Source organism: Bombus vancouverensis, chromosome 1, assembly GCF_051014615.1.
Source record: "Bombus vancouverensis nearcticus chromosome 1, iyBomVanc1_principal, whole genome shotgun sequence".
Classification (NCBI taxonomy): Eukaryota; Metazoa; Arthropoda; class Insecta; order Hymenoptera; family Apidae; genus Bombus; species Bombus vancouverensis.
In genome coordinates, this window is record NC_134911.1 from 19,233,230 (window position 1) to 19,252,121 (window position 18,892).

The window sequence follows — 18,892 nt, forward strand, 5'->3', positions numbered from 1 at the left end:
ATGTACAAGTTCTATTAGAATGTAAGATAGACGATAAGAATTATGGAGTATGTGGCTGATTGTGGACAGCGACGATCTTTATCATTGTTACAATTATTATAGCTCTTGCATACACTATTGCAATACGTATTACTACTGCAACTATTATAAATAGGAATTAATAAGCTTTCTTATGCCGTTTCTCTATTGTACCACTTATATACACCTGATGCACGACTTTTCGAGAATAAATCTTTATGAAACGCTCCAGTCTTTGTAACTTGGTTGTTCTTTCTAGACTTCTTTATACCGTTACGTATCCCAACGCGCTCACGGAAATCTTATTTATTGGTATTAGCATTTTATATATTGAGGAATCTGAGAAATGAAATCTGAGAAATCTAAGAATTTTAAGAATAAATTTGAGGAAAGGCTGTCATATACCATCCTTGTATCATTTATTTGCATTATTTCAATTTCGAATAATTTTTTGTTATTTTCTTCGAATTTCTAACAATATTGGATAGATTGTAACATTCGTAGAGAAATTTGAGAAGAATATAAAGGCAGGTGTATCTTCGTAAAATTAGTATTTTCTTGAATAGCTCACATATCTTTTGCTATCTTCTCGATCTTTTCAAAAAATGATCTTTCTCTAATATGTTAGAAATAGTCTTTCTGTTACTAAAAGAATTATTGTAGAAATGAGAATAGATAGTAGTCGAAGTACATATGTTCAGCGTGTAAAGTAGACGAAGTAGAATATATCAGTTAAGATCAAACACATTTTGTTGGCTTTTCATTGATATATGAGATTTAATATCGTCTGTACAGAAATATCATCTTTTTTAATGGACCAATCTTCTGTTCTCTTATACCTACTTATATCTTCTTTTTATTTCTTTTCGACTTCGATGTAATTATTAATAGCAATCATCGGAGTCAAGCATTCCATTCTACTTGACAGAAGTTTATAATAAATTATTCTCCTATGATCCTGTGAAATACACAGCGAAATTTAATATCGATTGAACTTCTTGAACAATCCAATATATCGAGATTGAAAAGAGATCGTACGACAAATTGTGCGATAGTTTACGATACCGATGGAAAAAAACTTATCGGAAAATACTCGAGTGTAAAATAAATGACGAGCCATAATCCTGTATAAGAAATTTTCACCAACTACCTTGGATATACGATATACTTTTTGTAGCACAAAAAAAAAAGATTCAAGTTAAAATTATGCGAATCAAAAATATGAGATTTTCCAACACGTTCTGAGTCGGAAACGTTTCCCTGCTAAACGTTTTTAAGATGTTCTGAAAAGAAAACAACATCGAAGACTACATAGGCAAAATATGACAAGCGCATCTTCCTCGATTTTCAGATTTTTATATTAGTCTAAAGAAAAGTATTCTAGTATGAATCTGAAGTAGGTACAATCTGTTATACAAATCTACGAAACATTGTAAAGATGTTAATGGCGTAACTAATTTTATAACAATGAATATTTTTGAAGTATTCATATTTCAAACAATTTAAAAAGTCTGACTAGTTTTTCTCCTGTAATTTCCAGTTTTCAACGTAGCGATCAAAGTCTCTAAAAACTAAAGCAGATAGGTGGTCTTTTTTCCAAGAAACATCTTCCAAAATTCTTAAGAACAGATTATAACAAATTAGAATGTTTAGTCGCAGAATGTTGGAGTATTCAAACGTTAAATTTACGCGAGAAATATCAAAATACGATAAAATAAATAAAGTACAAGACAGTGAAATACGTCGAACAACGAACTCGCACTAGAATCTTCATCTTATTTAAGATATTCTTAAAATCAATCCTCACGGAGGAATGCGTTCGTCGAAAAGTCAAAAACATCGAACGAATAGCATGTGTATTTTCTATACGACTGGAAACGATCGAACGTGACGTTACGGGATTTCATACTGAGCTTCGTCTACGTTTTATGTTCAATGATCTTAGAGACACGTTCGAGCGGTTCGAAGTAGCCGTCCCTTCGCTTTAAGTAAAAAGTCCAACAACGTGAAAGATGTACTGTGCTCCTGGAATAAAGATTTTATCAGTAGAAATACACCATCGTGAGGTATTTGGTGTCGTGATAGCTCCTTAATGTCGTTTGCGAAAGATATTTAAAAAGCAGGTTGGAAACGTCAACAGTTGTCTGTCTTCAGTTTTTAGATAAAATTTATCAACATTAAAATCATTAACGATTAATGTATTTTTATATCTTAATATTTTAAATGTCTCTAAAAACAAATTCTTACGTAGATGTAATATTCTGATCTCGTTTGGACTTGCATCATCTAATGTTTTAATCTATCAAAATTCATTCTGACGTTCTTTGTATTGTATATGGTACAGCGTGCTATAAGTAGTATTAGATTTACTGTATATCAATTAATTATATTTATTTCTTTGTATACTATAATTAATTTTATATTATTTCGATAATTCTTGTGCAACTAATATTTATTCTACCATCCTCTGAATATTCTTAAAATATAGAGTTTATCAAACGCAATTTAATTTGATAATAAAATTCTGAATTCTGAGAATATTTGTGATTTAAAACATATAAGTTAATAGATTATTCAAGTATGCTAATTATTGCGCAATTTATATGTAGATTTTGTCGAGAGATTAATAATGGAACTTTCGATATCGTACCCGAAACATTTGTCTCATAGCGGATTAATTAATATTAGGATGAAACACGCAGAAGGTTAATTGAGTCTGACAGGAAAGGTGAAGACTCTAGATTTTCCTGTATATGATAAATTACAGAAACAATAAAAATGTTAAGCTAAGCGTAATTCTTTCTTCTATCTTATACTTGTAATATTTAACGATGAATTGTTGAAATAAATTATAATACGTATTAAACAACTTTACTATTTCATTTGCATGGATTTTGAATTTAATTTATATTTCATGGAGAAAGGGAAATAGCGAGACGGGGGCACAGCGAAATAACACATTTATTGGTCGTTTAAATTATTCCATAATTATATTTCTACCCCAGGGTAAAATTTCAAACATTGAATTAGCCAAGCACCAGATAATGGAATAACAATTATTTAGCGCTATACTTTGATGTTATCCTACCGTATCTTCCCTGTTTCTAGTGCCACTCCTATGAGACATTCGAGAATCTAGAAATTTATAATGATTTCTGTTAAACTATACTAAAATTAGAACGCGTCATGTTCTTTTAAATATCGAGATACAGCATCCTCGATACTCCTATGATTTTAATATCAAATTAAATTATAATTCAATTATAAGATAAAATGGGGGTAAATTTTTAAATGCACGAATTAAATCAAATAATATAAAATCAAATAATTCCATCCAGAAAATAAAGACATATACAAACGACATATGTTAAATGCATAAAACTAATCCAATAGTTGCTAACAATTGATTCGTCTCGAGTGAAAATATAGAGTAATGGAAAATATATTGATTTATTATAGAATTTCAGACGAATAACAAATTAATGTTTTTTTGGTCTTATCACGAATGATTTACGTCATTCGGATGCTGATGCAATGAATGCAAATCTTTTCGATGAATTTCTTTGATACCGAATACCGATCAAAGTATCGAACGTAGGTAGCACATTTTTACAATTTACATGACACGCTAAATTGGTTTTTCATTCTTAGAAAATCAATTTCACGAAGCATTCGTTTCGGCTGAGGCACTGATCAGTGCATTGAAATCTAGTGACGAAACGTATCCCACAAAAAGTTAATCGACTTCTGAAAAAGTCGTATTACGCCCCTGCGCTTAGTTTCTAAGATTCCATGAATCTTTGTCAAGAAAGAATTCCAAGGCGATCATTAATCTAATTTCGTACCAAATTTTATCGTCCTTCTTCGTTCCCGTACCAACTGAAGATCTTAGAGGAAAAATAGCGCAAATGCGGCAGAAAACATATGGTAAAAGTTTTCATTCGTTACAGAGTACATTAATAAATTAATGGAAATAAATTATTTGATATATTGTACTAGTACAACAACATTCGCAGAAATATTCGTTTAGTCTTTGCCACATTTTCATCTTGCAATTAAAAAAGAAACATGTTTTGTTAAAAATTATTCAACGATGTAGAGGACGTAAAACTACAGATGGGCAAATTTTTTCGATAAAAGGGAAACATGTTTTATTTTTTTTTTTTTTTAAGAAGAGAAAATTTTTTTTTAAAAGAGAAAACAAATTATATTTAATACGATTGCGTAGTAACGCTAAAAGGTTCATCATGATTTTGCATGAATGCGAAGTAACGGTGCAAAAATTTTGTAAATACCATTTGCAAGAGTTACAAGACAAAAGTAACGAATTAAGCCTCGTTCTCGTTGGCCTCGATTATCCCTTAACCCAAATCCCATTGGGAAGATTTTGTACATTGTGCATGAAATGCGAAATAGAGAATTTACCTAAAATCTAAATTGAAATTTGGAATTAAACGGGGATATATATCATAGAAAAATTAATAATACGAAGAATTAGTTGAAGAACGACGAATTTGTCTTAATGCTCAGTACTCTGTTGCTTTAAGCAAAGGAACTCGATAAAGCAACGATCGAGAAACATAAAAGATATAAACAGGAAGAAATTTAACGTTATTATACATAAATATGAAATTTTTATTACAGTGTTAAACGTATGAATCTTTTTTTTCATATATTAAGATTACACAATTTCCATCTGTTCTTACATGCTTTTAAACGGTCCCCTCGCACGATTGAACTAACATTATTAACGAAATTGGGTTTATTGCTATTAATAAATTCTCTTACATCGCGGTAACAAGTTTTATAGTAAAAGAAATTGAGTCTTAAAAGTAAATTTTACAGCTTACCTGTTACCCAATTGTTTTGTCTGACGAAAAATTGCTGAAACTTAACATAAAACTCTATAACCTATGGTTTATAACTTGTCCAATTACTAATATTTTTAATTGATAAATTATTATGTAGGAGGACCCAGATAATAATTGTCAAAGTTCTTAGTAACTCATTAATCACTTTTGAAATCTATTCCACTTTCTGTAACACTTACGAATAGGATTGTACACGTAACAATCGTCGATGTTTCTTTTATCGAACCGCAAAGTACTTACTGTTCAACCTAATATTCATCGAGTTAATGGTATAGAACGCGGTATATGAATATAATTGATGCAGTGATTTTTGTAAGTCAGATTTATTGACACATACATACACCTATCCATCTGTTTCGTTTCTGTTGAATTAATCCAAACATGGAAAGTGGCTTTGAAACAGCTTGTTAATAATTTGTTGAAATCCATAATGGATCGTTTCATTGGCAGATAACAAACTTTTACGAATTGGGATTGCAGGTATTTTCGCGATATATATATTGTAAAGGCTTTTTTTTTTTGCATGATGTTTGCACGGGATATGGATTTTTCGACGGTCGAGAGTACTGCGCAATGAGACAGATTCAACGACCTGGATAAAAAGTTGCTTCGTTCACCGACTTGTGCTTTAGGACTCTTCGAACGATATCCGGCTTTTGGAAGTTATACTCTTTGGCTCGACAAGATAGTCGAAGGAGAAGGACATCCCCAAACATAGAATTTATGGTTAAGATAATCAGTTTCCAATTGTTTTCTGACATCAATCCTTTCGTGAAATATAGCGTTTGGAATGTTCCAAAATTTAGTCTTAGACGTAATATAATGTATCTTTGTCATGCCAAAGAAACTTGCGTAAGACGATCCTTTATACCATGATAATTATTGAAATATCTTTAAGTACTGTACTTCAACTTTATATATTTTTACATAAGGATGATAATAGGAATATTTGATATTTAATCTTTCCGTTATTTTCTTATTTTTTCCTCCTATAATCTTCATTTACGCGAAATTTCCTTTTCAAGATTTCTTCTGAACTCTAAATAAACAAAAGTGAACAAAAATAAGAAGAAACGTAATAGGTACCTATGTGCTTCAATATGCATTTAAGAATAGAAAATGAAAGGTTCAAATATTCATAAATTGAGATTCAACGTATTACACGATAAGTATCATAGACTATTTTTGATTGAATTTTATATAAGCGATAATATAATACACAAACAGTGATAATATTGTGAATTATCGATATAAAAATTATGAACAAAGGAATGAAGAGAAAATAGAATTAGCATGCAGAAATTCTGAAAGGAATCGATAATGGGATTGGTTTACTCAATAGCTCAATAGCTGCTGGCGAAATTTGAGAAGAAAATGGTTTTAACCTTTTATCGACTCGCATCGAAATGACCTAATGACATTTTTCAGCAGGACCTAAAAGAGAAGCTTCTTGCATTACGCTTTGTATCTTCGTCGCAACTCTCTCAATCTCATGCCTACGTTTGTAAGACATTTATTTTCCTCTAAATTTAAGTGAAGTGTGCTTTATGGCAAATGTGTTCTTGAACGCTTTCCTATATCAAGATTTGACGAGATGTTTCACTACGGAGCTTCCTCGCGGAGACAAAGGAAAAAACAATCTCAAGAAAAATTATCGAATATCGATCCTGTTAGATCCATATTCTAATTACGAACGAGGAGAAAAAATATGTTAAATAATTTTACTTTTTAGTAAAAAACTTGTTTTCCTATGTCAGTTACCCTTGCAAATAAATTCAAGCGTTACCTTGTATATAGAAAAAAAGAGGCAGATATAAAGAGAAGATTGAAGTCTCTGAAGGGAGCCTTACGAGACGAGGATTGCTGCTTTGAAGGTCCTGTTTTGATGACATTACGAAGTCCTGCTGAAGTGCAAAGTTGAAACTCAAGCAAAGAGATGAATTCACTTGTTTATTAGATAGATTTCTTTCATCTCCGGCTGCCTCGTATTATTCGCTTCATTTTAAAGCAGGAAATATCGAATTACCAGAAGACCAGAACTTTCACGATGACTTGTTCCACGACAGTGTACCGTTATCTTTTTTTTTTTTACTGTCGTCTGAGTGGAATGTTCTATTAAGATAAACTTGTTCTGCAACTGTTATACATTCTTTATGAAACACTGTATCTAAGCGATCATTAATTTATATTTTATAAAATAGTTCATTACTTTAATAGAAGATTAATAGAATAATTTAATAGAAGAACAATCAGATTCAAAATTTCATAGAAATTTTACCAATGATCACGTGCAACTCTTTTTAGAAAAAGAAAAAAAATATAAAATAAATGGAACGTATGATAAAATTTAGTCTTTGTTTCAATTTCAATATTTCCTTAAAATCTTCTTAACATTTTCCATCTACAGTAAAAGTAAAAAAAAAAGGACACTGAATCTGGTCCATCAAATTCTGTTTGCTATCCAACAAGATAGAAAGACGCTCTAATCGTTAAAAACAACATAACCCAATAAAGAAATAAATTTTACGCGAACTGATAATAATTAACCTTTAAAACGAAGTATCCCTCGTTTCCTTGCTCCTTTTTATAATCGGCCGACATTTTTGAGCAACCGTCGACATCGAACGAGCGCCATTGTTAAACAAGAACAAAGCTGGTCGAATGTCGATAACTTTATATCCAGATAATATGTACCATGTAATACTACCTTAACGACCTACTCTACCTTGATTTTCCTCTATTTAATAACGCTATCGAATCTCCATAAATTTTCTTCGACTTTCCTTTTCCTCTTTCTTCTTCTTCTTCTTCTTCTCTGTTTCTTTTTTTTCCTTTCTCGGTCAATTACCAGAAGAAAGTTACCGAAATTCTCGAAAGGAGTCGGATGAAAAAGTTAAATGTTGCGAGATGACAGCAGTCCTGGTTCTTTTATTTATCGTTTGATAGCGTTTACTTTGTTAACAAAAATCTCCGGAATATACCGGTAACAGGGACATATGCACGAAGCCGATCAAAAGCATCGCAACCTCGTTTTTAACGTCGATCGGAGCAACCCCATGGAACCCGGCTAGTTCGAGCTGGCTGGTGAGCCAGCAGGGCGAAAGGGGTGGCTGTAGTGACGTATCGACCGACGGGGTCACCTGGGGTCACCAAAGTTCATAGCGTCTCCTGGTTCACGAACTCGCCGAAAGTGCGGCCGCCATTCTGTTTCGTCAAACGACCGTTTCCACGAAATCGAAATTCCGTTTTTTTTTCTCTCCTCTGTTTCGTGCATTTCTGTCAAAATCAATGCACCAATAGATGCCACAAGAGTTTGCTGTGATTCTCCAACTTCCATAGTTTCACTTTGGTTTGCTGTAGCCATCCTTTCGCGTAATCAAATTCGTATCGATCGTTGTGAAATTAAATTCTTGATTGGTTTACGTTGTTTTTAACGATTCGTCTGTTCTTTTTCTTACGGATAGTAAACGGTATTGGATTAGTTTCGCTATCTTATCTTCTTTTTTAGACGGGTTTCGTTCTCTTCTGTTTCACGCATTTCTGTCAAAATCAATTCATCGATAGATACCTCAAGTCTATCGAGATTCTCGAATTTTTCTATTTCAATGTTGCTCCCGTTTCAGCAAACAAAAGGGAGTTGTAACGTTTTAAGGGAACGTTTAATATATATATATATTAAATGTATTTTTCTTTTTAAGAACAATGTTATGTAAAGATAAATGATCTGTGTCAGCTGCAGGTTTTTGAGATATTTAAATGAATTTTTATGGAACATTGCAGAGCTAGGTGTATGGAATCTATTTTAGTAAATTGTTAAAGTTTTAATTGAAAAACTCGATGGTTAAGCGAAACGAGCGCATTTGTTTTCAAAAACCAGATGAGTAAAGAAAATACTTCACATTATTATACATTCATGAGAATTTTATAGAATGTAGGAGATATAATATGGTATACATACATATACTAAATATCTAAAAAACAATTCTCATTTTAATATTTGATGGACGAAATAAATCTCTATTTAGCCTTCATTTCTTTCACGAATATTACGTTCACGAATATTTGAATTTGCATAAATATCATCATTCTAATTATGATTTTCTAAGTTTTCTAAGTTTAGGACCGTACAAATTTCTTTGTGGAACTTCAATATTACCCACAGTTTTGTTAAATCAAATTGAAATTATCATTTGTATCATTTTTCCTTGCTCAATTAACTATCATGTATCAATAAATCATATCAATATAATTTTACTGTTTTAACATGATTTTTTTCATAGTACTTCTTATGATACAAGATCATTTAATCACATTTGAGAGATATACGATTAACTGGCAGAACGTCAGCGGCGAATTGTGTCTTGCTGTTGAGTTTAGTATGTTCGACTATTTATGTGTTATTCTACTGGCTACCATGTTTGTATTATCAGAGAATGGAACCAATGGTGCTGTTGCTGAAATTTCAGCTTCAACACCATATACCTGAATATTCCAATGATTTCTTATAAATATGTCATTGAATAAATTCTAAGAAGCATCAATAAACTGTGGATAATTATTAACACAAAATATAGTATATAATTTTTAAAAGGAAATATGATGCACATGAGCATATAGTAAAAATATATGACAGAGACACGTGTAACAATCGTGCAAGTAATTTGCAATTGTATATATAAATAAAAATGCATATAATATTTAAAAAATAACTCGCGATGGTATAAACGAAGATATAAAGTATTTAAACAAATCCATTTTCGTTATTCTAATATATTAACCATGTGCTACAATTTTAGAAGTAAATACACAAGAATATATTATATAATATACGAGTCGCGTTTAAATTTCACTTAGTGTAATTTTTTACTGTTTAGTATAATGCATAAAGAAAAAGGGAAAGTGATTTACCGTTGATATCGTATAGCGAAAGATAGAGCTATCAGATTATCAGGCACACCTAGAGTAGATGTAAAGTAATCCCTGCTGTTATCATCACTTATTCCCTTGAAATATGATATAGCATTTTTATGCGTCGTATATCAGAGATAAACGGTAAAATCTTGTGTAAACTTCGGGAATTGGGGCAAACAGATTCACCGACACGCATCAGGTGCTTTTGCACTTGAAAAAAACAGGGTAAGTGAGTCGCAGCGTTCAGCCTAGAATTTTCTAGCAGGACGCGTTTCATTTTTGCATAATAATCTTCTCGAATTGTATTTTCATATATCCTTGAAATAATAATTCTTGAAAATATTTTAATAATAATTCTTGGTTTTCTTGAAAATATTTAACATCAACGTTACTAAAGGATATTCTCTCGATAAAACGAATCGAATGATTAAAAACAGAATATATATTTTGTACTTGTTACCGTGAAATATATCATGCTTATAATATATTGTAGCAATTTTAGTTGAAATATTTGATTTATGTATTTTTATATTTAAAATTAACTTTTAAACGATCATGGCTTTGTGGTTTTGGTGCGAAAATACTTTTATGTATTCCTAATTCCTACACGTGTGTTCTTAGGACGTTTCTATAAATATAGCGTTTAATAGTAGAGTCAAATACCGTATATTTGTCGAATACTGGAATTTCAAAATAAACCTGCGTAGAATTAAAATAAACATAGTCATGCCGTTGGGTTAAATAAAGACTATATCTTACCTACTTACTTCAACGAGGTCAAATTGACTTCCTCTTACTAGTTGCACGTGTATAGCAAATATTTTATCCATCAATTGAAACTACTGGTTTCATAGTTGAAAATCTACAATATAAAGAAAGATAAAAGAATAGAAAAACACCACTTAAGGCTAATACAGGATAATCTACAGACGTAATAAAAATGAAAAAAATGTCCTTAACGATGTTTCTCAATTTTTGCCTCTTTATTGTCTTCATTTTATCAACGTTCTAAAAAATCCATGAACTAAGGATTAAAATCTTTAGATAAGATTAATATAGCGTCTATAAGGAGAGAAAACTTCACCTAATAAAAAATTACAACGCATTAGTAAATAAAAAGAGTTTGTTAAAAATGTTAAATATGTAAGCAATCTTACTTTTTATTCAATGAACCAATAACTTTAACATCATCATTAATGATGATTACAGAATTTCATATTTAAAAAAGAGAAATTTTTATTTAAAGCTGTCAGCTCAGTTGTTTATTATAGTGTACGTGTGAGTGATATATATATTCCAGCCGCCCAGTTTTACCTCATCTTGTTACCAACTTACATAACAATTATGTTAGCTATAACGACGCGATTCACGCTGAAGGGAAACATACAATAAGATAGAATATGCACAATTGTCATTGCAACAATTTCATATATTTTTCTTATAAAACATAACGTAATAGAACTTTTTCAGTGAATTATATATGCTATTTCGTTGCATCGTAACAAAGTTTTACCACAGACCAGGTGGAAAATAGACGTGAAATGCTTTTTCGTGTCCCGTTTTTGGGGATCACCTGATCCCCCTACCATTTTCGTGTCACATGCGACGTTATCGATTAAGTATAGTACTGTTCTGAATTAAAACTAAAGTCTCGTATGAAATTATAAATAAAATATAGAACGACATATCCTGTAACCGGAATGAAGTTTAAAATTCTATACTCCTACGATACTTTAGAAAACATTACACGCCATGAAAGTAATAAAATACTGTAAAAAGATCAACGAAAAGGGCAAAACGATCATCAATATCTTATTTCCGTGGATAAATATATCAATCATCAACTTTCAAAAATAAATTAAAATTAAGACATAGAACAAACGATGCGATTTAAGACTAGGACTTGACAATAATGCTGCAAACAAAGAACGCAACATAGAACTAAGACTTTATAGAACGGTTGAAAACAAAAAGGAGAAAAGATAAAGCTAAAATTAATTAGATTTAAACTTAAGTGTAAGTTTAAAATCTAAGACCCAATAGAAAGGATAAGCCTCTTTTTATCTATCACCATACCTGGCCGAGCAAAGAATGCGGCTAAAAATTAATATAAACTAGGTTAGAACTAGAATCTACTTACATTAAAGTACATTAGATTCCTACTGACAGCCTTTCATCTCAAAAACTCAAACTTGGAGCAAAATTTAAAATACGAAACTATGAACACTTTGTTGAACCACTTGTAAAATTTCATACTTTAACATTTAAAACGATTAGACAAAGGAGCTATAAACTTTTTGCTCCAAGTCAGTCAACCAATACTTAGTTATAACTACAGATATATAAAACTTAGACAAATATAACTTAGTACAAGAAGTATGCACTAAAGAGTACCGCCAATACATATATCTTAAAATTAATGAAAACTGAAACGTACGCATTATCTGCGATGGCCCACGTTATCCCATGATATCCCCACGATGTTTCACGGTATCCCACAATGCATCAGGGTGCACCCGCGGGAATTGTTAATCCAGCCTAACTGTTAGCCTAATTTTAGCGTGGTTCTTAGCTTGATACCATCTTCCAAAGATTAATTAACTGAAATGGAAACGATGTAAGTATTCAGCAAAGCAGAGATTGGTTCTTGGATAACGATACCAATTACTAGGTCTCGTCACGAGGAGGTGACGAACGAGATCCGCCCATGAGTTATTTAACGTTATACAGAGTCCAACAGTGTCCCACGGTGTACAACGTTGTCCAACGGTGTCACACGGTGTCCCACGGTGACCCACACTGGACCGACGACGTCCCACGGTGTCCAACGATGTCCCACGGTGCAGTCCAGTCTAGATCATCCAAAATTCTCTTAGAGGCTTTTGGTGATCCAAACTGGACTGTTGCGTAGTTCTTGGCTTGGCATCGTTTTCCAAAAATTAATCACTTGATTAATCTTTGAAAAAGGATGCCAATTACCAGGTCTCACCACGAGGAGGTGACTACGCACGAGACCCGCCCATGAGTTATTCAACATTATGCATCGGTCTCGACATTCAACCTATTGGCAAGAATGTCGAGTTCTGACTCTACTTGATCATGGGCCTGCGTAAAGAGATAGTTATTTCGTGGCCTAACCGCGAAACACCTATCTCCTACGCAGCAGTTACACGAATCTTTACAAACGTAAAACAAAGCTTACACAACGCAACATTCATCTCCCACACAACGATTACATCGATCAGTACAAATATCATACAATAATTCGCATCGCTACTGGCATCATTCGGTATCAAACACACATTTATCTAACATGGAACGAAAAGAAGAAAATGTAGCTACTGACACTGTATGTACCATTTCGTGTCTTGCAGAAGGGATATACGAGTCGCTGTACTAAACTGCTTAACGTTCTACTTTTGCGACGCTATAAGATATTGAACATACTGAAAAGTTGTAAACTCTAACGTGATCTCAATAAGTTTCCCTTAAAAATGGGGAAACAAGAAAATGCCCGATGAATCAGATGATAAAGGAAAAAATCGCGGCGCGCCCGGAACGAACGAGATCTCGGTCACTCGAAAGAACTAACAAACCTACATGACGTACCCCCGTGCACTAGATAACCCTAAGGTTCAGCGGAAAGCCCAAGAATTGACCGTAACTCGATTCCTGTTTCGCCGTTCGAAACTTACACGAGTCGCGGTCGATGGCGCCGACCGATGATGCCAGTGAATCACGGGTAATTCAGCCGGGGATCCAGCACATAGGCCAGCAACTTAACACACTCCAACTGAACATGTGGAACCCGGGGATGGACCGCTGAACAGGATTACGAAGGCAAGAGGCCTCAACTGAACAGTGGGGTCCACTCACGGGGAGGGACCGCTGAACAGGATTACGAAGGCATTGACCTCAACTGAACAGTGGGGTCCACTCCCGCGGGGCCGAACAGAATTATGGAGGACGTGAAATTGCAGGTCCCTGACCGAGTACCGAAGTACCAATCGGACAGGACTGCAGATCCACGACTGAATCCCCAATAGATTCACAAGCATCACCGGCGCGACAACAACTCCTGCGATCCAATGCGAACGTCGAGCAGTCGTCGAGCAGTCACCAAGACAGAGGTGTCCTTGGGGCGACTTACGAATCCAAAGAGTTGTTCAGTGCACGTAGACCCGCACGTACCACGAATACGCGCGAGCGAGTACGTCAAGATACGGTTTGAAAGAACTGAGCGACCGTGAACCGATAAATCGCGGGAACAGTTCTTCCAGTGTGGTAAGCGAGGGGATCACGAGAAACGAGATTTTTCTTTTTTTCGTTCTAAGGTGGATAAACATCGTTATACAGAATGAGCTCACAATGCACTTAACATAGGTATCTACCTTACGATTAATTAAGACTAAAACGTACGCATCCCACGGTGTCCCACGGTGTCCCGCGGCGTCCAACGTTGTCCAACGGTGTCCAACGGTGTCCAACGGTGTCCAACGGTGTCCAACGGTGTCCAACGGTGTCCAACGGTGTCCAACGGTGTCCAACGGTGTCCAACGGTGTCCAACGGTGTCCAACGGTGTCCAACGGTGTCCAACGGTGTCCAACGGTGTCCAACGGTGTCCAACGGTGTCCAACGGTGTCCAACGGTGTCCAACGGTGTCCAACGGTGTCCAACGGTGTCCAACGGTGTCCAACGGTGTCCAACGGTGTCCAACGGTGTCCAACGGTGTCCAACGGTGTCCAACGTTGTCCAACGTTGTCCAACGGTGTCCAACGGTGTCCAACGGTGTCCAACGGTGTCCAACGGTGTCCAACGGTGTCCAACGGTGTCCAACGTTGTCCAACGTTGTCCAACGTTGTCCAACGGTTTCCAACGGTGTCCAACGGTGTCCAACGGTGTCCAACGGTGTCCAACGGTGTCCAACGGTGTCCAACGTTGTCCAACGGTGTCCAACGTCGTCCAACGGTGTCCCACGCTGTCCCACGGTGTCCCACGTTGCAGTCCAGTGTAGATCATCCAAAATTCTTTTCGCGGCATTTGGTGACCCACACTGGACCGACGATGTCCCACGTTGCAGTCCAGTGTAGATCATCCAAAATTCTTTTCGCGGCATTTGGTGACCCACACTGGACCGACGATGTCCCACGTTGTAGTCCAGTGTAGATCATCCAAAATTCTTTTCGCGGCATTTGGTGACCCACACTGGACCGATGATGTCCCACGTTGCAGTCCAGTGTAGATCATCCAAAATTCTTTTCGCGGCATTTGGTGACCCACACTGGACCGACGATGTCCCACGTTGCAGTCCAGTGTAGATCATCCAAAATTCTTTTCGCGGCATTTGGTGACCCACACTGGACCGACGATGTCCCACGTTGCAGTCCAGTGTAGATCATCCAAAATTCTTTTCGCGGCATTTGGTGACCCACACTGGACCGATGACGTCCCTCGGTGTCCAACGATGTCCCACGGTGCAGTCCAGTCTAGACCATCCAAAATTCTCTTAGAGGCTTTTGGTGATCCAAACTGGACTGTTGCGTAGTTCTTGGCTTGGCATCGTTTTCCAAAAATTAATCACTTGATTAATCTTTGAAAAAGGATGCCAATTACCAGGTCTCACCACGAGGAGGTGACTACGCACGAGACCCGCCCATGAGTTATTCAACATTATGCATCGGTCTCGACATTCAACCTATTGGCAAGAATGTCGAGTTCTGACTCTACTTGATCATGGGCCTGCGTAAAGAGATAGTTATTTCGTGGCCTAACCGCGAAACACCTATCTCCTACGCAGCAGTTACACGAATCTTTACAAACGTAAAACAAAGCTTACACAACGCAACATTCATCTCCCACACAACGACTACATCGATCAGTACAAATATCATACAATAATTCGCATCGCTACTGGCATCATTCGGTATCAAACACACATTTATCTAACTTGGAACGAAAAGAAGAAAATGTAGCTACTGGCACTATACGTACCATTTCGTGTCTTGCAGAAGGGATATACGAGTCGCTGTACTAAACTGCTTAACGTTCTACTTTTGCGACGCTATAAGATATTGAACATACTGAAAAGTTGTAAACTCTAACGTGATCTCAATAAGTTTCCCTTACAAATGGGGAAAATGCCCGATGAATCAGATGATAAAGGAAAAAATCGCGGCGCGCCCGGAACGAACGAGATCGCGGTCTCTCGAAAGAACTAACAAACCTACATAACGTACTCCCGTGCACTAGATAACCCTAAGGTTCAGCGGAAAGCCCAAGAATTGACCGTAACTCGATTCCTGTTTCGCCGTTCGAAACTTACACGAGTCGCGGTCGATGGCGCCGACCGATGATGCCAGTGAACCACGGGTAATTCAGCCGTGGATCCAGCACATAGGCCAGCAACTTAACACACTCCAACTGAACATGTGGAACCCGGGGATGGACCGCTGAACAGGATTACGAAGGCAAGAGGCCTCAACTGAACAGTGGGGTCCACTCACGGGGAGGGACCGCTGAACAGGATTACGAAGGCATTGACCTCAACTGAACAGTGGGGTCCACTCCCGCGGGGCCGAACAGAATTACGGAGGACGTGAAATTGCAGGTCCCTGACCGAGTACCGAAGTACCAATCGAACAGGACTGCAGATCCACGACTGAATCCCCAATAGATTCACAAGCATCACCGGCGCGACAACAACTCCCGCGATCCGATGCGAACGTCGAGCAGTCGTCGAGCAGTCACCAAGACAGAGGTGTCCTTGGGGCGACTTACGAATCCAAAGAGTTGTTCAGTGCACGTTGACCCGCACGTACCACGAATACGCGCGAGCGAGTACGTCACGCTACGGTTTGAAAGAACTGAGTGATCGCGAACCGATAAATCGCGAGTACAATAAGTGCTGTGTGGTAAGCGAGTGAAGGGAGACGAGATTTTTCTTTTTTTCGTTCTAAGGTGGATAAATGTCGTTGTACGGAATGAGCTCACAATGCACTTAACATAGGTATCTACCTTACGATTAATTAAGACTAAAACGTACGCATCCCACGGTGTCCCACGGTGTCCCGCGGCGTCCAACGTTGTCCAACGTTGTCCAACGGTGTCCAACGGTGTCCAACGGTGTCCAACGGTGTCCAACGGTGTCCAACGGTGTCCAACGGTGTCCAACGGTGTCCAACGGTGTCCAACGGTGTCCAACGGTGTCCAACGGTGTCCAACGGTGTCCAACGGTGTCCAACGGTGTCCAACGGTGTCCAACGGTGTCCAACGGTGTCCAACGGTGTCCAACGGTGTCCAACGGTGTCCAACGGTGTCCAACGGTGTCCAACGTTGTCCAACGGTGTCCAACGGTGTCCAGCGGTGTCCAACGGTGTCCAACGTTGTCCAACGTTGTCCAACGTTGTCCAACGGTTTCCAACGGTGTCCAACGGTGTCCAACGGTGTCCAACGGTGTCCAACGGTGTCCAACGGTGTCCAACGTTGTCCAACGGTGTCCAACGTCGTCCAACGGTGTCCCACGCTGTCCCACGGTGTCCAACGTTGCAGTCCAGTGTAGACCATCCAAAATTCTTTTCGCGGCATTTGGTGACCCACACTGGACCGACGATGTCCCACGTTGCAGTCCAGTGTAGATCATCCAAAATTCTTTTCGCGGCATTTGGTGACCCACACTGTACCGACGATGTCCCACGTTGTAGTCCAGTGTAGATCATCCAAAAATTCTTTTCGCGGCATTTGGTGACCCACACTGGACCGATGATGTCCCACGTTGCAGTCCAGTGTAGATCATCCAAAATTCTTTTCGCGGCATTTGGTGACCCACACTGGACCGACGATGTCCCACGTTGCAGTCCAGTGTAGATCATCCAAAATTCTTTTCGCGGCATTTGGTGACCCACACTGGACCGATGACGTCCCTCGGTGTCCAACGATGTCCCACGGTGCAGTCCAATCTAGACCATCCAAAATTCTCTTAGAGGCTTTTGGTGATCCAAACTGGACTGTTGCGTAGTTCTTGGCTTGGCATCGTTTTCCAAAAATTAATCACTTGATTAATCTTTGAAAAAGGATGCCAATTACCAGGTCTCACCACGAGGAGGTGACTACGCACGAGACCCGCCCATGAGTTATTCAACATTATGCATCGGTCTCGACATTCAACCTATTGGCAAGAATGTCGAGTTCTGACTCTACTTGATCATGGGCCTGCGTAAAGAGATAGTTATTTCGTGGCCTAACCGCGAAACACCTATCTCCTACGCAGCAGTTACACGAATCTTTACAAACGTAAAACAAAGCTTACACAACGCAACATTCATCTCCCACACAACGATTACATCGATCAGTACAAATATCATACAATAATTCGCATCGCTGCTGGCATCATTCGGTATCAAACACACATTTATCTAACTTGGAACGAAAAGAAGAAAATGTAGCTACTGACACTATACGTACCATTTCGTGTCTTGCAGAAGGGATATACGAGTCGCTGTACTAAACTGCTTAACGTTCTACTTTTGCGACGCTATAAGATATTGAACATACTGAAAAGTTGTAAACTCTAACGTGATCTCAATAAGTTTCCCTTACAAATGGGGAAAATGCCCGATGAATCAGATGATAAAGGAAAAAATCGCGGCGCGCCCGGAACGAACGAGATCGCGGTCTCTCGAAAGAACTAACAAACCTACATAACGTACTCCCGTGCACTAGATAACCCTAAGGTTCAGCGGAAAGCCCAAGAATTGACCGTAACTCGATTCCTGTTTCGCCGTTCGAAACTTACACGAGTCGCGGTCGATGGCGCCGACCGATGATGCCAGTGAACCACGGGTAATTCAGCCGTGGATCCAGCACATAGGCCAGCAACTTAACACACTCCAACTGAACATGTGGAACCCGGGGATGGACCGCTGAACAGGATTACGAAGGCAAGAGGCCTCAACTGAACAGTGGGGTCCACTCACGGGGAGGGACCGCTGAACAGGATTACGAAGGCATTGACCTCAACTGAACAGTGGGGTCCACTCCCGCGGGGCCGAACAGAATTACGGAGGACGTGAAATTGCAGGTCCCTGACCGAGTA

At 37.6% G+C, this 18,892-nt stretch overlaps 1 protein-coding gene across 1 annotated transcript in view; it reads left to right on the forward strand.

Annotated features, from left to right (window-relative positions):
- LOC117159143 (uncharacterized) overlaps positions 1-18,892 on the forward strand; it is a 114,749-nt gene that overhangs the window by 60,849 nt on the left and 35,008 nt on the right. The window lies entirely within an intron of this gene.